The sequence below is a fragment of the Arachis hypogaea genome, chromosome 20, assembly GCF_003086295.3.
Source record: "Arachis hypogaea cultivar Tifrunner chromosome 20, arahy.Tifrunner.gnm2.J5K5, whole genome shotgun sequence".
In the NCBI taxonomy this organism is placed as follows: domain Eukaryota; kingdom Viridiplantae; phylum Streptophyta; class Magnoliopsida; order Fabales; family Fabaceae; genus Arachis; species Arachis hypogaea.
In genome coordinates, this window is record NC_092055.1 from 103,268,939 (window position 1) to 103,280,919 (window position 11,981).

The window sequence follows — 11,981 nt, forward strand, 5'->3', positions numbered from 1 at the left end:
GGTTTGATTTGGAGGAGTAATGGAGGTGATTGGTGGAGGTTGTTTTGGGGAAGAGTGTTATGAAAAGGTGTGAAGAGGAGAGAAGAAAAGGTGGGGATCCTGTGGGGTCCACAGATCCAGAGGGGTCAAGGATTTAACATCCCTGCTCCAATTAAGCGTGTAAATGCCCTTAGAATGCATGTCTGGCGTTAAACGCCAGCTTGCTGCTTATTTTTGGCGTTTAACGCCACTTCCATGCTCTGTTCTGGCGTTAAACGCCAGTCTGGTGCTTGTTTCTGGCATTTAACGCTAGCTTGATGCTTCTTTCTGGCGTTAAACGCTAGTTTGATGCTTCTTACTGGCGTTTAAACGCCAGTAAATTCTTCCTCCAGGGTGAGCTATTTTTAATGCTGTTTTTCATTCTATTTTTGATTTTTCAGTAGTTTTTGTGACTCCACATGATCATCAACCGAAAAAAATAGAAAATAACAATAGAAAATAAATAAATATAATTAAATAACATTGGGTTGCCTCCCAATAAGCGCTTCTTTAATGTCAATAGCTTGACAGTGAGCTCTCATGGAGCCTCACAGATGTTCAGAGCATTGTTGGGACCTCCCAACACTAAACTTAGAGTTTGAATGTGGGGGTTCAACACCAAACTTAGAGTTTGGTTGTGGCCTCCTAACACCAAACTTAAAGTTTGACTGTGGGGGCTTTGGTTGACTCTGCAGTGAGAAAAGCTTTTCATGCTTACTCTCCATGGTTATAGAAGGAGATCCTTGAGTTTTAAACACAAGGATGTCCTCATTTAGTTGCAGGACCAACTCTCCTCTGTCCACATCAATCACAGCTTTTGCTGTGACTAGGAAGGGTCTTCAAAGGATGACACAAAAATTGTTGTGGGTAAGGAATTCCACAAAATATTTACGTTGCAAGTATAGCTCCAAACCAACAAACAACTCTCGCATCAAATTAAAATTATGATTTTGTCACAATCAACAAACCCCAAATAAGAAATAACCGGAGTATTTCGGACTCCGGGTCGTCTCACAAGGAGTTGCAATGAAGTGCTCAATTATTGGCTATGAAGATGCAAGGGGGGGTTTGGTTGATAAGAGGACAAGAAAATAAATGGCAAGAAAAGTAAATCAAGCAAGTAATTAAAGAAAAAAATTAATAAAGAGAGACATTCAGGGCAAAGATTGAGAATATAGGCTTTCTATCCTAGTCATGCAATGATTAATTCATCTTATTTAGTCAACTCCAACAAATAGGGAGAAAGTCAAACAAGATTAATCAATCATACCACAATAATAACGAGAATTTATCTTATTACGTCATCTCCAACATTGGAAGAACGTATCATATTATCTTCCATGAGAGAAAGTCTAACAAGACTAGCTAATCTCAATCCAAAAGTCCTAACCAACTTACTAATTAAACTAGCAAAAGATTAGCGTCAATGGAAACAATATTCCATAAGTCCTAATCAACTCACTAATTAAATTAGCAAAAGATTAGCGTCAATGGAAACAATATTAGCTAACAACTCTAGATCACCAACATGAGTTGGGTTTTCATGACTCAAGATTGCCTAATTACTCTTTCCAAGCCAAGAATGCTCAAAATCTACTCTAACATCCTTCCAAGCATTTTATCAAACACTTGGAAGGCATAAAAGGAAAGCATAGTAAAAGTGCAAGGAAAGTAAATCTACACTACTCAATTGCAAGGAAAGTAAGATCTTAACTCAAATCAACAATAAAAAGAACATCAAACATAAAATTGCATTAAAGAAAATTAAGATCCAACAATGTTCATAAACATAAAAGAGAGCAAAACAAGAAATTAACAAGTAAAACTAGAAGAGCAAAGACAATAGAACACTAAAATATAATGAGAATTAAAATCAAAACAAGAATTGAAAGAGAAATTTGAGAGTGATTAACCTAACTTTACCCTAATTTCTATCCTAAATCTAGAGAGTAGAGCCTCTCTCTCTAGAATTCTAACCTAGAACATGATGAAAACTAAACTATGACTAATTCCTCCATTTCCCCTTCAATCCTTGGGTTCAATAGCATTAGAAATGGGTTGGATTGGGCCCAAAATGAGCTGCAAAATCGCTGGGGGTGATTTCATTAAAGTGGGCCACGGACAGCATCGGCACGTGCGCGCAAAGTGCGCATGCGCGCCCCTATGCGTCAGGCAACATATAACAAATTTTATATCATTTTGAAGCCCCGGATGTTAGCTTTCCAACGCAACTAGAACCGCATCATTTGGATTTCTGTAGCTCAAGTTATGGTTGTTTGAGTGTGAAGAGGTCAGGCTTGACAGCTTTACGGTTCCTTCATTTCTTCATGAGTTCTCCCACTTTGCATGCTTTTCTTCTCACTTCTTCCATCCAATACTTGCCTTATGAACCTGAAATTACTCAACAAATACATCAAGGTATTGAATGGAATTAAAGTGAATTAAAATCACCAATTTTAGGGCCTAAAAAGCATGTTTTCACATTTAAGCACAAATCAAGGGAGAATTACAAAACCATGCTATTTCATTGAATAAATGTGAGAAAAGGTGATAAAATCCCCCAAAATAAGCACAAGATAAACCGCAAAATCGGGGTTTATCAAATCTCCCCACACTTAAACCAAGCATGTCCTCATGCTAAGAATAAAGAAGGACAAGAAAAGGTTATGAACATTTATTCAATGCAAATAAACTATATAAACCTATATATATGCATGCAACTAAATGCAAAATGATTCTACCTACTTGGTCACAAGCAAATCAATCTCCAAGAACATATATAAGCCAGTAGGGCAAAGGTCATATGACGACTCACAAACTCTACCAATTCAAATATCAAAATAAAGTTCAAATAGACTTGCAAGAAGAAAGCTCACGAAAGCCGGGAACAAGGAATTGAGCATCGAACCCTCACCGGAAGTGTATCCGCTCTAGTTGCTCTAGTGTATAGGGTCGATCACTCAATTCTCTTCTAATCATGCTTTCCATGATTTGTTTGTCATCTAACAATCAACAATTATTCAATGCATGCATACACTCATCATGAGGACTTATTCATAGGTTGTAATGGGGCTAGGGTCAAGGTAGGGATGCATATAGTCAAGTGAGCTTGGAATTTGAATCTTTGATTAGCCTAAGCTCTCACCTAACACATATAACAACCTATAAAATTTTAATACACAACCTAGCTACCAGTGATTCCCACTTTTGCACATACTCATATATTCTCTTTAATTCACATTCCATATGCATTGATTTTTATTGAACTTTACTTTGGGGTATTTTTATCCCCTTTTTATTTCTTTTTCTCTTTTTTTTCTTTTTCTATTATTTTTTCTTTTTATATATATATATTTTTTTCTACATTTTTTTTGAAAAATATATACAAACATATCAATGCATATGGTTTTACATATTTAATGCATAAGCATGTACCCAATTCCATGATTTTCAACAAAAATAAAAATTACACTTTTACCTCAACCAATGTCCCAAGTTTTCCATACCCAAATGATACACACTCTCACTAGCCTAAGCTAATCAAAGATCCAAATTAAGGACATTTATTGTTTTTCACTTAAGGGTAGTGATGTGCTAACATTAAGAACAAAAGGGATTAAATAGGCTCAAATTTGGCTAACAATGGTTGATGAAAGGTAGGCTATTTGGGTAAGTGAGCTAAATGAAATGATGGTCTCAATCATATAAATGCATGTATACATAAAACAATGGACATAAAGAATCAAACAAATCAAAGATTACAATCATAGAAAAAGAATACTGCACACAAGAATGGAAAATAAGTGGTTATAAGATGTAACCACACCATAAGGCTCAAAACTCACATGCTTGTGTTCTTAGCTCAAAAACCATGTTCCAAAATAAATTCTTCAAGCAAGTTCAACAAGAAAAATTTTTTTCAAATTGGTAGGGTGCCCTAAAACAATTTTTCTTGGAAGAGAAATCATCACCCTAACCAAGTGGTCCTAACATAAAAAAGAAGTGATAGAATATATACAAATTATAACTAACATGCAACCTATTATGCAATGCAACAACTAACTAATAAAGACAAAAATTTAAAAATTGGTGTTGAAAGAAAATTGTTACCCATGGAGACAGGTCGAATGACCTCCCCACACTTAGAAATTTGCACCGTCCTCGGTGCATGCAAACAAAAGCAAGGTGGATGGGTTGCTACAATTAATGAGTTTCTTCAAAGGGTTGTGCGGGTGAACTTGTTTGTTCCCCCATTTAGAAGCCTTTCCAATCCTTTTTCCTCTTGGTGGCCAACCTAAAAGGAAAGAAAAAGAAGGATAATTAAGCCCATAACAAAGATATCAAAGCAAATAGAACATAGGCGGGGGCTAATGCCAAATAAGAGTAAGGTTCTCACTACATGTTAGCTACGCATGTAAGTGAGAAAGCAATATAGGCAAAGGGCATATCAACTAATACTTGATGCAAGAACAAGTTAAATCATGAAGAGCATATTGAGCATCAAGCTTAATCAATAATTGACACAAACAAGATTAGTGGTAAGCGTGAGAGCATTTGGTCCCATCCTAACTTAATGATGATGAAGTATAAAAACAAGGGATCATGAGTCAGGAAGGACTAAAGCACTAATCTTGTGTGTAGAGCAAATATTACAATTAATATCAAACAAGTCACAAAGCACCAAGATTAACCAAGAAATCCTCAACAATTGAATATAAGAATCCAACACCATTATTAAAACAAGAACTTAGAAAAGAAAATAAGAATAAGGTATGAAAACAAAATTAAAATGCAATAAATGAAAATAAGCAAATGCAATAAAAGAGGATGGAAGAATTTTTTTTTTAATTTTTTTAATTAGTTTTAATTTAATTAATTTTAATTTTTTTTAATTTATTTATTTATATTTTTTTTTTAAAGAAAAAAAGGATTTTTCAAGAGAGGAAGAAGAAGAAAAAGGAAAAAAATAGAAAGAAAGAAGAAGGAAAGAAGAAAGAAGGAGAAAGGAGAAAGGAGAAAAACAGGGTGTAAATCCGTGCATATGCGCCATGCGTGCTTAGGCACGGATGCAGCAGGAACAATCCACGCGCGCGCGCCATGCGTGCTAGGGCGCGGATGCGACAGGGACAATCGGTGCGCGCGCCATGCGTGCTTACGCGCGGATCGCCTGGCACAAAGTAGGCATAAAGTGGGCACAACTCTCGGATTTTAGTACTAGGAGTTGTGAAACCACAACGGCACGCGAGCGCACAGCGCGCTTGGGCGCCGATGCCCGATTTTTTTTTTTTGAAAAACAGGGCATTCTCCTAATCTATAAGCATTCTAAAACAATCAAAAATCAAATTTAACAACAAATCTTTTTGGTTTTTGAAAAATTTTCAAACATACTAAAACAAAACTTATACTATAAGTAAAATACAATTCAACAATAACTAGACTAATCAAAGCATGAATGCAACAAATAACCTATCAATAAAAGCAAAATGCATAAGAGTATGGAAAATAAGAAGAACTACCTACAATGGCAACTCCAATCACTTATTAACCAAATCTAAAAGAGAGTGGAAAGAGTTTACCATGGTGGGGTGTCTCCCACCTAGCACTTTTGTTTATTGTCCTTAAGTTGGACTTATGGGGAGCTCCTCTTAAGGTGGCTTGTGCTTGAAGCTATCCTTGAACATCCACCAATGCTTGAGTCTCCAATAAGCTCCATTCTTCAATGTTAATATCTTCAAGCCTTGATGGAGTTCTTCACAAACCATGAGCTCCCAAAGTTGATTTTCCTTGTGCGATCCAGGATCCCACACTTTGTTTTGACACCCATCTTCAAATTGATCATCATGATTCCAATTGGGTGGTTTAGCCTTGGAATTCTCAAAGAAACCTCCAAACAACTTCCTAGACCCAAATTTAGCTCCACACCAAACATTTCCATTCAACTTTGAGCATGCAACCATCATGAACTTAGAATGGTGTTTCCAACCACTACATAACTCTCTTCTATTCTTGATTCCACAAAGAGCTCTAAGTTGCCCATCCGTCTCAAGCAAACCATATTCAAGTGAGAAATTAAAGCTTAGGGATAAGAATTTTACCCACTTGAATGTTGTATTGGATGGTGACTTAGGAAGGGGTGGTCCTAATGATCTTGCAAGTTCCACTCCCTTGTGCTCTTCTTTGACTACCTCCACCTCTTCACAAGCTTCTTCAAATTCAACCTCTTCCTCTTGGTAGCTCTCTTCCAATTCAATCTCTTCTTCATTGCTTACCAAGGGCATGGGAGGTTGTGCATCTTCTTCTTTGATCTCAATTTCAAGCCCAATGGGAGAGGATTCAATTATAGATAGGAACTCCTCAATAATTGAATCCATCTCTTGATCAACCTCTTCAAAGTTTTCCACCATGATATGCCTTGGAGGTTGTACACCCTCCTCAACATCAATATCAAGCTTCTTGAAAGAGGGTTCTATAATGATACATTCCCATGGACTTCCAACATCTCCTAGGTCTTCAACCACTCCTTCCGGCTCAGTTGTCTCTTCTTCCTCCCCTAGTGGCAATTCTTTCTTCAACTCCTCTTCTTCACCTTGAAGCTCTAAACTCACTCCCTCACTATGCTCCTTGGTTTTTTCTCCACATTCGTCAATGGGAGTGCCTTGGTTGCTTAGGCTTAGTTGGGAGGAGGCCATATTGCTAACGGCTTCCACTAGAATAGCCATCTTGGCTCCTAGCTCTTTAAACTTCTTTTCATCCTCCTCGTGTCGCCTTAAGATATAAGATTCAAGATCTCTCAATTCCTGTGTGGGGGCTTCATCGGGAGGTGATGGTGGAAGAGAAGGTTCATCATTTGGGAGGGAGGTTTCATAATTGGAAGGTGGTTCATCTTGGTAAGGGTATGGAGATGGTGTATATTGAGGTGGTTCTTGAGAGTAATTGTGTTGGAATGGTGGTGGTTCCATGTATGGTTCATATGGCTCATAAGGTGGTTGGTATGGTGGATAAGAATTAGGGTCATAATGAGGTGTTTGGTGGTAGGGGGCTTGTGAGTAAGGTGATTCAAAGTCATGTTGAGGGGTTGGTTCATAGGCATGTGGTGGTGGTTGTTGACAATCACAATAAGGATCACCACATCCATTAGATTGATATGCATTAGGATGAGAGTTATACCCATAAGAATCCGGAGGTTGTTGTTGCCAAGAAGGTTGATCAATCCCTTGAGGCTCCTCCCATCCTTGATTGTTCCATCCTTGATGCACATCCACATTGTAGCTCCCATTCCCTACAACATAATTTGAGCCAAACTCATAGCCAAAGTGGTGAGAATTCATAGTAGCAAGAGAAACAAAAACTAAAAAAAATAAGCAACAAAGTCCTAAAGCTAACAAAAACTAACAAATAAGCGAAAAACAAACATATTCACAATATTCACAATAGCCAATAATATAACACCATTGCAACTCCCCGGCAACGGCACCATTAATTTGACACAAAAATTGTTGTGGGTAAGGAATTCCACAAAATATTTACGTTGCAAGTATAGTTCCAAACCAAAAAACAACTCTCACATCAAATTAAAATTATGGTTTTGTCACAATCAACAAACCCCAAATAAGAAATAACCGGAGTATTTCGGACTCCGGGTCGTCTCACAAGGAGTTGCAATGAAGTGCTCAATTATTGGCTATGAAGATGCAAGGGGGTTTGGTTGATAAGAGAACAAGAAAATAAATGGCAAGAAAAGTAAATCAAGCAAGTAATTAAAGAAAGCAATTAATAAAGAGAGACATTCATGACAAAGATTGAGAATATAGGCTTTCTATCTAAGTCATGCAATGATTAATTCATCTTATTTAGTCAACTCCAACAAATAGGGAGAAAGTCAAACAAGATTAATCAATCATACCACAATAATAACGAGAATTTATCTTATTACGTCATCTCCAACATTGGAAGAACGTATCATATTATCTTCCATGAGAGAAAGTCTAACAAGACTAGCTAATCTCAATCCAAAAGTCCTAACCAACTTACTAATTAAACTAGCAAAAGATTAGCGTCAATGGAAACAATATTCCATAAGTCCTAATCAACTCACTAATTAAATTAGCAAAAGATTAGCGTCAATGGAAATAATATTAGCTAACAACTCTAGATCACCAACATGAGTTGGGTTTTCATGACTCAAGATTGCCTAATTACTCTTTCCAAGCCAAGAATGCTCAAAATCTACTCTAACATCCTTCCAAGCATTTTATCAAACACTTGGAAGGCATAAAAGGAAAGCATAGTAAAAGTGCAAGGAAAGTAAATCTACACTACTCAATTGCAAGGAAAGTAAGATCTCAACTCAAATCAACAATAAAAAGAACATCAAACATAAAATTGCATTAAAGAAAATTAAGATCCAACAATGTTCATAAACATAAAAGAGAGCAAAACAAGAAATTAACAAGTAAAACTAGAAGAGCAAAGACAATAGAACACTAAAATATAATGAGAATTAAAATCAAAACAAGAATTGAAAGAGAAATTTGAGAGTGATTAACCTAACTTTACCCTAATTTCTATCCTAAATCTAGAGAGAGGAGAGAGCCTCTCTCTCCAGAATTCTAACCTAGAACATGATGAAAACTAAACTATGACTACTTCCTCCATTCCCCCTTCAATCCTTGAGTTCAATAGCATCAGAAATGGGTTGGATTGGGTCCAAAACGAGCTGCAAAATCGCTGGGGGCGATTTCATTAAAGTGGGCCACGGACAGCATCGGCGTGCGCGCGCAAAGTGCACGTGCGCGCCCCTATGCATCAGGCAACATATAGCAAATTTTATATCATTTCGAAGCCCCAGATGTTATCTTTCCAACGCAACTAGAACCGCCTCATTTGGACCTCTGTAGCTCAAGTTATGGTTGTTTGAGTGTGAAGAGGTCAGACTTGACAGCTTTACGGTTCCTTCATTTCTTCATGAGTTCTCCCACTTTGCATGCTTTTCTTCTCACTTCTTCCATCCAATACTTGCCTTATGAACCTGAAATTACTCAAAAAACACATCAAGGTATCGAATGGAATTAAAGCGAATTAAAATCACCAATTTTAGGGCCTAAAAAGCATGTTTTCACATTTAAGCACAAATCAAGGGAGAATTGCAAAACCATGCTATTTCATTGAATAAATGTGAGAAAAGGTGATAAAATCCCCCAAAATAAGCACAAGATAAACCGCAAAATCGGGGTTTATTAATGGAGTCATCCTCATCCTTCCCAGTGTTTAGGATTATGAAATCAGCAGGGATGTAAAGGCCTTCAACCTTTACTAGCACATCCTCTACTAGTCCATAAGCCTGTTTTCTTGAGTTGTCTGCCATGTCTAATGAGATTCTTGCAGCTTGTACCTCAAAGATTCCCAGTTTCTTCATTACAGAGAGTGGCATGAGGTTAATGCCTGACCCCAGGTCACACAGAGCCTTCTCAAAGGTCATGGTGCATATGTTACAGGGAATTAGGAATTTACCAGGATCCTATTTCTTTTGAGGTAATTTCTGCCTATCCAATGCATTTAGTTCATTGGTGAGCAAGGGAGGTTCATCTTCCCAAGTCTCATTACCAAATAATTTGGCATTCAACTTCATGATTGCACCAAGGTACTTAGCAACTTGCTCTTCAGTAATGTCTTCATCCTCTTCAGAGGAAGAACAATCATCAGAGCTCATGAAGGGCAAAAGGAGGTTCAATGGAATCTTTATAGTCTCTAGATGAGCCTCAGATTCCTTTGGTTCCTCAAAGGGAAACTCCTTATTGGGCACTAAGCGTTCCAGGAGGTCTTCCTCACTAGGATTCACGTCCTCCTCCTCCTCTCTGGGTTTGGCCACACCAAGTAAGGTAATGGCCTTGCACTCTCTTTTTAGATTCTCTTCTATATTGCTTGGGAGAGTACTAGGAGGAGTTTCAGTGACTCTTTTACTCAGCTGGTCCACTTGTGCCTCCAAATTTCTAATGGAGGACCTTGTTTCATTCATGAAACTTAGAGTGGCCTTAGATAGATCAGAGACTATATTTGCTAAGCTAGATGGATTCTGCTCAGAATTCTCTGTCTGTTGCTGAGTAGATGATGGAAAAGGCTTGGTATTGCTAAACCTATTTCTTCCACCATTATTAAAGCCTTGTTGAGGCTTTTGTTGATCCTTCCATGAGAAATTTGGATGATTTCTCCATGAGGGATTATAGGTGTTTCCATAGGGTTCACCCATGTAATTCACCTCTGCTATTGCAGGATTCTCAGGATCATAAGCTTCTTCTTCAGAAGATGCCTCTTTAGTACTGTTGGATGCAGCTTGCAATCCATTCAGACTCTGAAAAATCTTATTGACTTGCTGAGTCAATATTTTGTTCTGAGTCAATATGGCATTCAGAGCATCAATTTCAAGAACTCTCTTCCTCTGAGGCGTCCCATTACTCACAGGATTCCTTTCAGAAGTGTACATGAACTGGTTATTTGCAACCATGTCAATGAGTTCTTGAGCTTCTGCAGGCGTTTTCTTTAGGTGAATGGATCCACCTGCAGAATGGTCTAATGACATCTTAGATAATTCAGACAGACCATCATAGAATATATCCAGGATGGTCCATTCTGAAAGCATGTCAGAAGGACACTTTTTGGTCAGTTGCTTGTATCTCTCCCAAGCTTCATAGAGGGATTCACCTTCTTTCTGTTTGAAGGTTTGAACATCCACTCTAAGCTTGCTAAGCTTTTGAGGAGGAAAGAACTTGGCTAAGAAAGTCGTGACCAGCTTATCCCAAGAGTTCAGGCTATCGTTAGGTTGAGAGTCCAACCATATTCTAGCTTTGTCTCTTACAGCAAACGGGAAAAGCATAAGCCTGTAGACCTCGGAATCAACCCCATTGGTCTTAACAGTATCACAGATTTGCAAGAATTCAGTTAAGAACTGAAAAGGATCTTCTGATGGAAGTCCATGAAACTTGTAATTCTGTTGCATCAGAGAAATTAATTGAGGCTTAAGCTCAAAGTTGTTTGCTCCAATGGTAGGGATTGAGATGCTTCTTCCATGTAAATTGGAATTTGGTGCAGTAAAGTCACCAAGCATCTTCCTTGCATTGTTATTATTTTCGGCCATGTCTCCTTCTTTTTCGAAAATTTCTGTCAGATTTTCTCCAGAGAGTTGTACTTTAGCTTCCCTTAGCTTCCTCTTCAGAGTCCTTTCAGGTTCAGGATCAGCTTCAACAAGAATGTTCTTATCCTTGTTCCTGCTCATATGAAAAAGAAGAGAACAGAAAATATGGAATCCTCTATATTACAGTATAGAGATTCCTTTATGTGAGTAAAAAAGAAAAAGAATAGAGGAAGAGAAATTCGAACACAGAGGAGGAAGGGGTTCAAATTTTTGAGAAGAGAAGTGTTAGTAAATAAATAAAATAAATATAAAGAGAGAGATGGAAAGAATTTTGAAAATTAAATACAATAAAAATATTTCTGTTTTTAATTTAAAATTAAAATTAAAATATGAAATTTTAAAAAGAAAAATAAAATTAAATCAAATTAGAATTTAAAACAAATAGTTAATCAAAAAGGAATTTTGAAAGAGAGGAAGGTGATTTTCGAAAATTAGAGAGAGAAAAGTGGTTGGGTGGTTTTGAAAAAGATAAGAATCAAACAAAAAGATAGGATTAATTTGAAAAAGATTTGAAAATCAATTTGAAAAGATAAAAGGTTAGAAAAGATTTTGAAAAAGATGTGACTGAAACTTATTTTGAAAAAGATTTGAAAAAGAAATTTAAAAAGATTTGAATTTGAAAATTAAAGTTGATTACTTGACTAACAAGAAACTTAAAAGATATGATTTTAAATTTTAAAGATTGAGCCTTTCGTAATAGGCAAGTAACAAACTTAAAATTTTTAAATCAATCACATTAATTGTTAGTAAAGATTTTAAAATTATAGAATAAAAT

General features: G+C 36.8%; 1 non-coding gene across 1 annotated transcript; it reads left to right on the forward strand.

Moving 5' to 3' along the window:
• The first annotated feature begins 10,648 nt into the window (after positions 1 to 10,648).
• On the forward strand, positions 10,649 to 10,756 carry LOC112787054 (small nucleolar RNA R71). The gene has a single exon (XR_003194491.1). It is a non-coding gene; the product is annotated as a small nucleolar RNA R71 (small nucleolar RNA).
• Positions 10,757 to 11,981: the final 1,225 nt, after the last annotated feature.